This window comes from Dipteris shenzhenensis, chromosome 29 (assembly GCF_047967505.1).
Source record: "Dipteris shenzhenensis isolate YYH24624 ecotype China chromosome 29, Dip_SZ_1.0, whole genome shotgun sequence".
Classification (NCBI taxonomy): domain Eukaryota; kingdom Viridiplantae; phylum Streptophyta; class Polypodiopsida; order Gleicheniales; family Dipteridaceae; genus Dipteris; species Dipteris shenzhenensis.
The window spans coordinates 25,686,010-25,697,519 of record NC_141624.1 but is presented as its reverse complement, the minus strand read 5'-3'; positions in this window follow the sequence as shown (position 1 = coordinate 25,697,519).

The window sequence follows — 11,510 nt, the reverse complement described above, 5'->3', positions numbered from 1 at the left end:
CACTGTCAGAAGTTGAATCCACAATATTACACAGCATTTTAGAAAAAGTGATGGAATTTAGGATGATGCAACACAGGGCGGTTTTCTTATAAACCTTGTTTTTCGACCCAAGGAGATTTAGAGAAGATGAAATCAGGGTAACAACTGGCAGGAATGAGGCTGGTTTTAGCATTGCTGAATTTCTGATAGATTGGAGGAATTCTTTTCATTACCTTTAAAGTTGGAAGAATTTACTTTTCCTCTTGTTCGAAAGAGATCCTGTGTGACTGGCCTTACAAAAAAGAACCTTAAGAACAAGGTGTAGAGAAAGATAAATTATTCATATTGAGTACTAGCTATTCACATCTCCTCACTTTTCAATTAATTTAGTGTGAATTGCTCCCCTCAATCCCCAATTAACCTAAGTTATGTGTTAATTAGTGTGCTCTGTTTGCCTCCTGCCTTTTCCCTCCGTCACCGCTCTCAGCCTCTCCCCTCCTCACCGCTTTGGCTCTCCCTTCCTCATCGCTCTCAGCCTTTCGCCCTCCATCGCTCAATCCCCCTCCCCTCTGCTGTCTTGCCCTCCACTCAGTCGCCCTCTTCCTCCCTCTCCCTCTCCCTCTCCTCTCACTTCCCTCACTCTCCCTCTCCACTCGGCCCACCGCTTTTCCGCCGTTCCTCCGTTCCCTCCCTCACTCCCGTTGCTCTCCCTATTTTCAGTTCTCCCATCTCCCTCCGTCTCCGCCTCCCCCTACCTGCCTTGGCTCTCCCTCCACTTCCCTCCTCTCTTATATATACACGTCGTGCGAACAGCCTAGAAGCTTCTCGAACAGCCTGCAACCCTTCTCGATTAAGGACTTAATGGTTAATTTTTGGGTAAGCAGAGTTTAGCTTAATCGACATCGTGCTCCCCCTCCACAAGAACTAATTGCTAATATGCATTGTTTCTCGCTTGGGGTGCCTTTTGACTGATTCAGATTTCATTCTCACAATGTGCATTTAATATGGAACTGACGTACCGAGAGAATGGACACATGTGAGGGTCCTCTTTTGGAAGAGGAATACTTTTATGTGCATGCATGTGTGTTTGAGAGAACCATCCTTCAAGGAAGCATGCTTTTTAGTGTATACTACTTAATTAAATAGCTTCAATTAAATAGTCAATAGAGTGGAATTTAATCTAAGCAAAGCAACAAAAACTTCAAACCAACTATCTAGTTAATCTGATTGAATAGTTATTGCAACCAACCTAACTACGATTAACCTAACCTTAACTTAGATTAATGTAAGTTGACTACAATTGACCAGTTAATCTAACCTAATACTAGTGAAGTTAACCTAACCTAACTAACAATTAGCCTTACTAACTAATTGTTAGTTTAACTTAGTTCAACCTAACCTAATTGAACTAACGTAACCTAGCCTCACTAGGGTTATTTTTTAGGGCTAGTGGTTGGATTTGTTTTTTGTTTGTTTGTGGAGATTTATCATCGAGATGGTTAGCCAGGTGGGGAGGGAAGGGCTGGGGGGAGACTCGCACATAATGCGTGATATATAGATGGATGTAATCCGTATAATTTTTTTGAAATATGAGATTGTGTGGATTCCTAGTCTCTATGCTCTATTCTTATTTCTGTTTCATGTATATGGTGGTTCTTTTGAAATTAACAATATGAGAGAGAGAGAGAGAGAGAGGGTTGAAAACTCCATGGTTTTGAATCGGAGATAGCATTGCAAATGATCTCTCTCTCTCTCCCTCTCTCTCTCTCTCTCTCTCTCTCTCTCTCAATCAAATGAATGTGTAAATAAGAACTGCCTCCTAATAGGGTTGAACGTTATTCTTTGGATGCATAACTAGAAAAAGTTTTGAATATAATATAATTAGAATAAGTTGGAACTAAAGAGGTGCAATTATAACTCATCATATACTAAATGAAGTAACAATGTATGTGCCTCAATGTGAAGGCATTTGACATAAAGAATAGATCTAAAGTTAATGAATTCAATTTAGAACGTAAATAAGATAAACTAAGTGCAAAATGCTAAGTTAACAAGTATATTGAGTCTTCAGTTTTGCCACTTGTCCAAGATTTATCGAGACTAGTGGAAAATTACTAATCTCACTTATAGTTTTATCCAATCCATCCCAAGTATCAACAATATGTTTAACCACAATCAAGTCAATATAAATGGTAGTCACAGAAGTTGAATGCTCAAAATTGTGAGCTATCTCCTCTTTTTAGAATAATTACTAAAAACTTTGAATTCTCAAAGTTAGTAGTTTACAATAATTTAGGTAGAAAGTTTCAATTACAAATTGATAAGCAAAGTCATATTGAGGAAAAGGCGAAATCATGTTCATTGAATGAGATGATGTTAGATTGTCTTTAATTTTTGTATAAAATGATAGTAATGACAAAGGAAATATTAAAATTCATCTCAAACGAAGCTTGGCAAAAGTAAACTTGGAGATTCTTTGCAATATAAAGTGTACTTGGAAAGTGTGTCCATCCATCTCAATCTAAGATAAAAAAGACCACCTCTAGCTTGGGAGATGATATTATCAAAGTTGAGTGAGGTTGTGGTCAGTTGTATAATTATTCTAATGATGCCTATTTGCTACTTCACTTAGTTCGCTCGTCTCATGTTGGAAAGAAGACAAAAATATGCGGTTAGTATCCAAAACATGGCTTTGTTAATTATTGCTTTGGCACTTATTGTTATGATTAGGAACAAGTGTTTTGATGAACTAGGTGCTTTATGTATGATGAATTAAGATATGCTTCATGTACAATGTGGTGGCTTTTGTTGCTCTTCCCACACAAAATTATGTATGCTTGCTTATTGTGCATATCAATCACTATCCATATCCACAACTAATTGGCTTAGAATGGTGGGGGGAAAAGAAAAATTGCAAAATTAGTGAGTCTAAGTAGGCCTTCATTTAGTCAAATAAACATGTGGGAAGACAAGGGTTCATGCAAAAAGTTGCCTCCTTGGGTGGTGTAGCATATTAAAATTATTGTTGAGTAAGTTGGGTTGAGTGACCACCATACGGAGCGTTGAAATGAGGAAACCAAAGATGCGGCCCAAGTAATTCTCTAGCTTCAAGCTCTCGTACTTAGAGATGAAGTCATGGAAAAACATTAAAAGCATCTAGAACTAAGTGGAAAGACTTGCTTGAGGCTTCTCGAGTATTGGTTGTGTAATGACAACGGAAGTCATGGAAAACATTAGTATCTAGAGCTAATTTTATCCTGATGAAAACCATAGATATTGATTTGAACATATCAACACTATTTTCAAAAGAAGTTTTTTGATTGGATGAGCTCCTTAAAGAGATTAAATCTAGATAGAGATAGCAAATTCGCCTATGAATTTTGGCAAGCTCTATTCCTCACTATTAGTACCCAATTAAAATTGAGCTCGATCTACTACCCTTAGAATAATGGATAAATTAAAAGATGATATGCTCCGCATGTATTGTATGGAAAAAGCAAGCTTATAGAGATAATAAATTCATTAAAAAAGAAAAAAATAAAACTATTATGTGTCGACAACAACACATCTCAAGATTCCATTAAGATGACCCCAATTATAGCTCTCTATGGAAAAGAATGTTTTTCACCCATTTCTTGGTGTGATCATGTGAGAAAGGTATAAATTTCCGAGGACATTTTGGATAAGATCTAGGAGCATCTTCGAGTGGCCATTGACTAGCAAAAGAAATTTGCTGACAAGCATAGGACTAGCAAAAGAAATATGTTGACAAGCAGAGGCCTTAAATTGAGTTCAAGGAGGGAGAATGATTTTTCATAAGGGTAGATCCACATATCCCTTCCTTAATCTCAAGGGCAAAAAAAAATCAAGGCCTAGATATTGTGGATCATTCTAGATAAAGACTAGAATTGGTGATCAACTTTACACCTAGAACTGCAAAGTGGTTATAACATCCACAATGTGTTTCATGTGAGCTTGCTAAAATGATAGGTTCCCAATGATAGCTATGTGTTAAGGATTGATAAATTTGTAAATGTTGACTATACTTTTGATCATGATCTCAAAAAGATAGTTGAATTGAAAGAAGCTCCCCTAAGGATTGAATTATATGGGAGTATTTGATTAAATGGAAAAGGTACTCTACCAAGGAGGGTCAAGAATTGCCTGCATCTCAAGGATAAGGACATTTTATTTCCTTAGAGGGGGTGAATGTAATATACCCTAGACTTATCTTGAGAAAAGTGAGGAAAATAGAGAGAAAGAGTTTTTTTTTTTGTGTGGAACCAAGTGAATTGGAGTCTAATGTTGAAAATCGTTAGAATGTAATTTAATTAAAAATAACAATTTAGTTATTTGAAAATGACCGTGGATTTGGAATAATGAAAGTGCATGTTTGTGTCAAGGTACTTGGATGAGAGTGCATGTTCATGTCAAGGTACTTGGATGAGAGTGATGAAGTGATGAGAGTGCATGTTCATGTCAAGGTACTTGGATGAGAGTGATGAAGTGGAACCCCTCTCCTCCCCCCCCCACAACATGGATTGGACTCATGGTCCATGTGAGGAGGGGAAAGTGTGTGCAAGGTGAACACCCCCATGCAACTACTAGTCATGGGTGAAAAGGGTAACTAGAGGGATTAGCCAAAGGAGATAACAAGAAGAAAAAAGATTTGACTTCCATGACTCCCCTTACAAGAGAGAAAGAAGATTGTGGCAAAGATAGACCTCCTTGAAGCATGGTGTTAGCGCTCTCTCTCTCTCTCTCTCTCTCTCTCTCTCTCTCTCTCTCTCTCCCCCCTTCCCTCCCCCTCCCTCCTCTCTCTCTCTCTCTCTCTCTCTCTCTCTCTCCCCCCCCCCTCCCTCCCTCTCTCTCTCTCTCTGTCTCTCTGTCTCTCTCTCTCTCTCCTAATCTTCAGAGTGGATATTAGACCCTTGGAATCTAAAAAAGGTTTCAAGGTAGGAAAAAGAACACTATAGCTGCTGTGCAAGGAAAGAACAAAGGCAAGGGAGCACTCTTCGAGGCTATGAAGGGAGCAAGAGGAATTTGTTTACCGCCAAGGGAGCCGGAATTTCTCAATGACTATATAAGAACCTCGTGCAAAGTGGATTAGGGGTGTTTGGGAGGCTGATCTCTAAACCAAGGTCAAAAGTGAGAGGAGAAAAATGAAGCAACCAACTCTCTTCTCACATCTATGTAGTGCTCTTTATTTCATGTCATTCTACTCTATAGTTTATCAAAGTTTATTAATAACCTTGTATTTTTTCTTTGAGATGAATGGTAAATAAGGAGAATGTACTAGGCACTAGCTCTTCTCTAAGGTACATCATAGCTTAGAGAGGCTTCATGTAGCATTGCATGCACTTAAGGAAGCTGTAGTAAAAACTTGGGTTTTAGAGAAGGAGATGATATCTTGGAAAACATTATTGCATGTATTGGATGAAGTGTAGCAATTGAGATAAAAGAGCTTCAGAGTTGGATTAAGAATGTATAAGGACCTCTCGGTGAAGTTCCATGGGTGAGAATTAATATAAAAAGGGTTTCATGGGATCAAGTTTGAGAGGGAGAGACGAGGGTGCTTTGACAAGACTATGCATACTATGGTTATGAACTCATGCATTAACTCAATAGCTTTTGTTATGTTTTAAATACTCTAAAAGTACATTGTGTAAGCATTGTGAAGATTAAGTAGTAGTTCATTGTATGTAGGAAGAACATCAAGTTTGAGAAGACGTTTGCATGTGCATTACCAAGAAACATTAAATACCCCAATGCTTTGGCGAGTTGCTAAGTAGGAAATCCCTCCCAAGACTTTTGGCATACATAGAGGAGACATAGTGGAATGACCCCTTTTCTAAGAGGAGGTTTTTTTAACAAAGGCATAATGCTACTTTCTAGGAACAAAGGTAGAGCCATGACTACTTTTGATTGCTAGATTTTCTTGAAGGTTGGTGGATACGTGGTTGCATGTACAAAAAAGGTAAAAGTAACTAATGACAAACAGAAATTACAATAATGATGGGTATTAGAGATAGCATAAAGACAAGAGTCCTAGCCCATGAATTTTATTGTTACAATAAAGTATACATGAAAGAAACTAAGGGCTTAATGTACTTGTTGGATTATTAAAAGGGTGGTATTTGCTAGGAAGTTAAAATTTTTTAAATCCTAATGATATACACTCTTGGGGGGGTGTGTTTGATTTAAACAACTTAAGTTGTGTTTGCTTCAGTTGCTGCAAGCTGACAAAAGTTTCAAAAATTATCTCACTGCCCAATAACTTTGGATATGTTTGAATATTTTTTTGTAACATTGGTTGCTTGGTATTGCTTCTTTTAAGTTCAATCTATTTTACAATGCCTACTTCGGGTTCCCCATCAAATACTAGATATCTGAATGTGAAGACAAAGACAAAGAGTATTAAAATAAAGTCACAAATCAAGCCTAAGATTTGGTATTGTGGTTATACTAAAGAGTTAGTATTTTTGATTTCTTGTGCAAGAATATGTATCTTTATGGTTAGTTTCATTTGCAAAGAGAATAGACACTTCCCTTATATCTCAAGAGTATAAGAGGTAAGACATTCTCTCCATCATGTCTTCACATAAGACCACCTCTCCATCATGTCTTTACATACACACATGGAAAAATATACTAGCAAAGGATTTCATACATGGCAATTGAGGATAAAATATAATTTGATGAGATAAAATTTATGGGGTTTGGTTACGAGGCAACTGCTTCTTTAACTGCAGCCCATGAAGGAGGAAGTAGAGATGTTGACAGAGACATAGCTGGATAGGGAAGAGAATATCTTATCCTTGATCTTGGCCTAAGGTATGATTACATACACCACATCCCTGATATACAGTCACTAGCTGAAGCATGGGCCAAATTGGAATTTGTATTTGCAACTAGATCTAGAAACTCTAAGTTGTCTCTAAAAATATATTTCTTTGAACTACAATTGAAGCCAAAAGAATCTTTTTCTTCCCACATTAATTAGATGAGGACTTAAATGGCTGTAGTTCAGTCTTGAGTGGTAGAAAATGATGCTATGGCATTACTTCTTAAAAGTATGCTAGAAGAATATGACAACCTAGTGAGGACTAAAGAATGTTCCTAATCCAACAGTGGAAGGGATCATCAGTTCCTTGCAAGAGGAGGAAAGAAAGCAAGATAGGAGAAGAGATTAAGTTAGTATAGAACATGCTCATGCAGAAAAGTTCAGAGTTTAATCCATACTACAAGGAGCATTGGATAAAAAGACAATTGAGACGAGTCACACACTGCAACAAGAAAGTGTTGCAAAATATCAAAACTACATAATGGTGGAAAATGCTCTAAGGTAAAGGATTTCCTAACCACTTTGGGCCATGGTAGTAACCACTATAGTTTACATCCTTAATAGAAGTTACACTAGAGGAGTAAGAGGGAAGACTCCTTAATAAGCATAATAGGAGACCTTTAATTGCACATTCCAAGAGCAAGAAGTGCATATTTATCCGGTATAGTAAGGAGTCAAAGGGTTATAAGCTATATGAACTTGATGCAAAGAAGTTGCTTGTAAGCCATCATGTGGAGTTTCAAGAGAAGCCTTGTTAGATGGGGGAGAAAACACTTTTCCCTCATTATCCTTGACCAAAGAAGTCATGCAATAAGGCAAACCATTAGTGATAGTTATAGTTCCTCATTAGCAGAAAGAGTATAAAAATGTACAAAAATATCAACCTTATGTCCCACCAAGAATGCCATATCCAATGTGGGTAAAGTAGCTCTTAGATGAATAGGATACACTAGCAGTCTCACTAAAGAATCTTCAAGTTCCAAGAGGTACAGGAGAAGAGAGGAGTAGATAAGGGCATTCGCGCGCATCTGGAATATGACCTTGATGGACGAGACGATGAATGTGAAGAAACCATCCAGTTTGGAGGAAGGTTTGGTAGATCCAAATTAGGAAGGGGGACATTTAGATAGAGTATGATTCTATTATTAAGAAACTCACTTGGGATCTTGTTGTTCAGCCTAAGAAAACAAAGATAAACATTTTGGTGCCAAGTAGAAATCATATGGTATATTAGAGGAGCACAAGACATGAGTAGTAACACATGGATTCTCACAAATTAAGGGATTCTCACAAATTAAGGGTTTGAATTTTAGGAAACCTAAATGCTACCACAAGAGGAATGGCCACTGTTTGCACAATCTTTTCTTTCGCTACCCATACAGGATGGTTAGTGTTATAAAGGCATGTAAAGTCTACATTTTCAAATAGACATTTCAAGGAGGATGTATATGTGTCATAAACACCAAGGTTTGTTTTATACATAAAAAAATACACTCTACAAATAAGACTTTGTATGGGCTGAAGTAGGCCCCCAAAGCATGCTATCAATAGTCAGAAACAGTCTCGAGGGGTGCACTACTAAAAAAATTGTATGTATCACGTGCGTTCAAGGGGTATTAAAAAAATCCCTCATCTAAAATTTTTTCCTAAATAAAAACAGCCCTCTATACTTATGAACTAAGTTATTTTTTTCTAAAGTTGTATTAAAAAACCCCTCTTGTTATTGTAATCCTGTTAAAATTTTTCAAAATTTTGAATTAAAATGCCCCTCCTTTTGAATGCACGTGGTACACTAAGTTTTTAATTTCTCAACAAAAGTATGGAAGGGAGATTTTGAAGGCATTCGGCATGGCTGATTGCAAGATAGTGGTCAGACCCATGGAAATTGATGTGAAGCTCTTAGTGGAAGATGGTCCTCCACTTAAGGATGAGAAGAAGTACAAGAAGTTGATAAGGAGTCTAATAAGGTTATGAAATATAAGGATTTAGTTTCATAGTTGGTGTCTAGCTAGTTCAAAGGGATAACTTCAAAATTTCATGCAAAGGGGTTTTAAACTTATATCCACTCATAGGAAATGCCTATTCTTATGGACCACAAAACAATAAAATTTCTAATCTCAAATAAACTAACAATAAATATCTAGTTAAGGTTTCTAGCCTCTTATAATGAGCTTTGCTTTTATGAGTAATAACTTTCAACATCTTAAGACTTCAAAATAAAAAAAGAAGAAAAACTACCCACACCACACCCTTAAAAACCAACATCTCATATCTTATAAATGTTGGTTCTTAAAACTAAAATGGTACCAATTGAGAAGAATTCAAGAATGCAGTAGTTAGTGGACAACAGGGCGGGGCGGGTTATAAGAGGAAAGTGAATAATATTTATGAGAGAGGGGTTCCCCTCCCATGGGCCATGAGGGCGAGAATTTAAAACCCTTTACTAAAAAAATTCACAAAATCTCTTGCAACCTACTAGCCCTCACTTAATTGCTCCATTAACTTGCGCCTCTATATATTCTAAAGGCCCTTACCATCACCAAGTTATTCCATAGAAATGGAAAAGCCTTTATTTTTGTTAATGGATTTCTTAGGTGAAAAGTGGAGTACACAATTAAGCTAAAGGTCAAACAAATAGCTTGAAAACTTCATGCAAAGGAGGGACTTGGACTCAAGTTATCCACACTACCTACTCCCAAGATCTTACCACTAGGCTAAATGAAGATATTTATGAGAGAAATAGAGTATAGATATGATAAGAGGGGAGGGCGCTCCCCCCCTTAGACGTATGTTCTCATTAATCAGGTTCCTCTTCATCCCTCCCGTTGCCTTTCCACCCTATCCCCTCCTCATTTTTCCACTGATTAATATATATTTAATTTTTTTGCAATAGGGGGGACCTATTGGAAAGATCGTACTTGTACTCACTCGTTCTCTCTCTCTCTCTCTTCCAAATCAACTCGTCCCTCTATCCCTCTCTCTCGGCTCATGAGTACTTGTACTCGCTTGTTACCTTTCCTGGAGATAACAAGGGGACAAGAGGTCACTAATTGTGGAGATAACAAGGGGACAAGAGGTCACTAATTGTCCAATTGACCTCTTGTCCCCTTGTTATCTCCATCTCCAAGGGGACAAGAGGTCACTAATTGTCCAACTGATTGAGGTTAAGGTCGTCGATGATGTCGCCTGCCCGCGTATAGGGAGACAAATATGTGGAATTTGTCGGTAGGGGCGGAGACATGGGTAACCTTCAGCTCGTACTTGTCTCCGACGATGTGAAGACTCAAGATCCAGGGCTCAAGAATTCCGTGCATTATTGGAATTTTGCAGGAGATATTGTGAAACAGCGGAACGTCGGACTCGACGAGCTGGCTTGATTTCGATTTCTTGCTGACTTTCGAGTCTCGACAAGCCAGGAATTAGAAAGGCTATTTAGAACGTAGTTGTGACGCGGAGGACTCTGGCTTCATTTCGATTTCTTGCTGACTTTCGAGTCAGGGTATTTAGAAAGTACGTGGATTAATTCGCACACGGCAGGGAGTCAGGGACTCCCATGTCCAGATGGTTTTCCCGGTCCACCGGTTCAACAGCTTTTGATCAAGTGGAGCATGGGGCATGGCGTGTTCGTTGCTTTCCCTTTGGGGCGCAAAAGTCGCCATAGTTCCAACCACTGCAGCCTACAGGCTACATCTCAAGGAGGCAAGAATCATGCCACTGGGCGCCCGCAGCTGTTCTTCTTGGATTGGACCACTTGGGATAAATTGTTATATAAGTTGAGACGAATTGGGCAATTTTCGTAGTTGGATTGGAGCAGTTGGCAGAGATTAATATATAAGTTGAGCCGAACTCTGGAGCAGTTGGGAGAGATTGTTATCGAATTTCTTAGATGGATTATATCTGAGCCGAACTGCGCAATTTTCTTAATTGAGTGTCTCAACTTGCGAGGCTGTCGAAAAGTTAGGCTCCAGTGTCTTGTCTCTCTCTCTCTGTCGCGCTCTCTCTCCTTCGGAAAGCCGAGATTCATGCGCAGGTCAATGGGAAGACTCAAGAAAGTGTTGGAAAGGAGGAATACGGGAGCTGACGACCCGACGGCGGCTGAGGAGACCCGAGATCCTGTTAAGGATGGAAGAAGAAAGAAAATCCGCATTCCTCCCAAAAGAGGCCAAGTACTGCGTGATGTCTTGAAGTCTGTGTGGATTTCGGGCGTGTGTTTGATAAGACGTGCTTACAGCGTCAAAGCCACTCGACGAGAGGATCGTCCTTGAATTGTGAAGGAAATCAACTATGGCTTCAGCCCTCAAATTTGAAGGGTAGCCTAGAATTTCATTTTGAAGGGCAATTTAAGAGTTATCCTTCTTGTAAGCTACTTTTGAAGGGTGACGTGGCATTTCCTTTGTAATTTTTCCCAGAGCGGTCCTTCTTTTGAAGGTTGATCTCTCTATTTCCCTTCTGGGGAAGGGTAAAAACCCCTTTGAAGGGTGTTGCAGCCTTCAAATTTGAGGGCTGTATGGCTTCATGTTGGGAGTCTCGAAAAAAACAAAGAAAGACTAAGCATTAGTGTAACAAGTTTAACGTTTTAATCTCATTTTACATAAACAAGGTGAAATTATTCAATGGGCCTGCCCTTTCGAACCTATGTAAGGAATCCACTTGAATTAAATTGGTGTATGTGTGTGGAGTATCATGG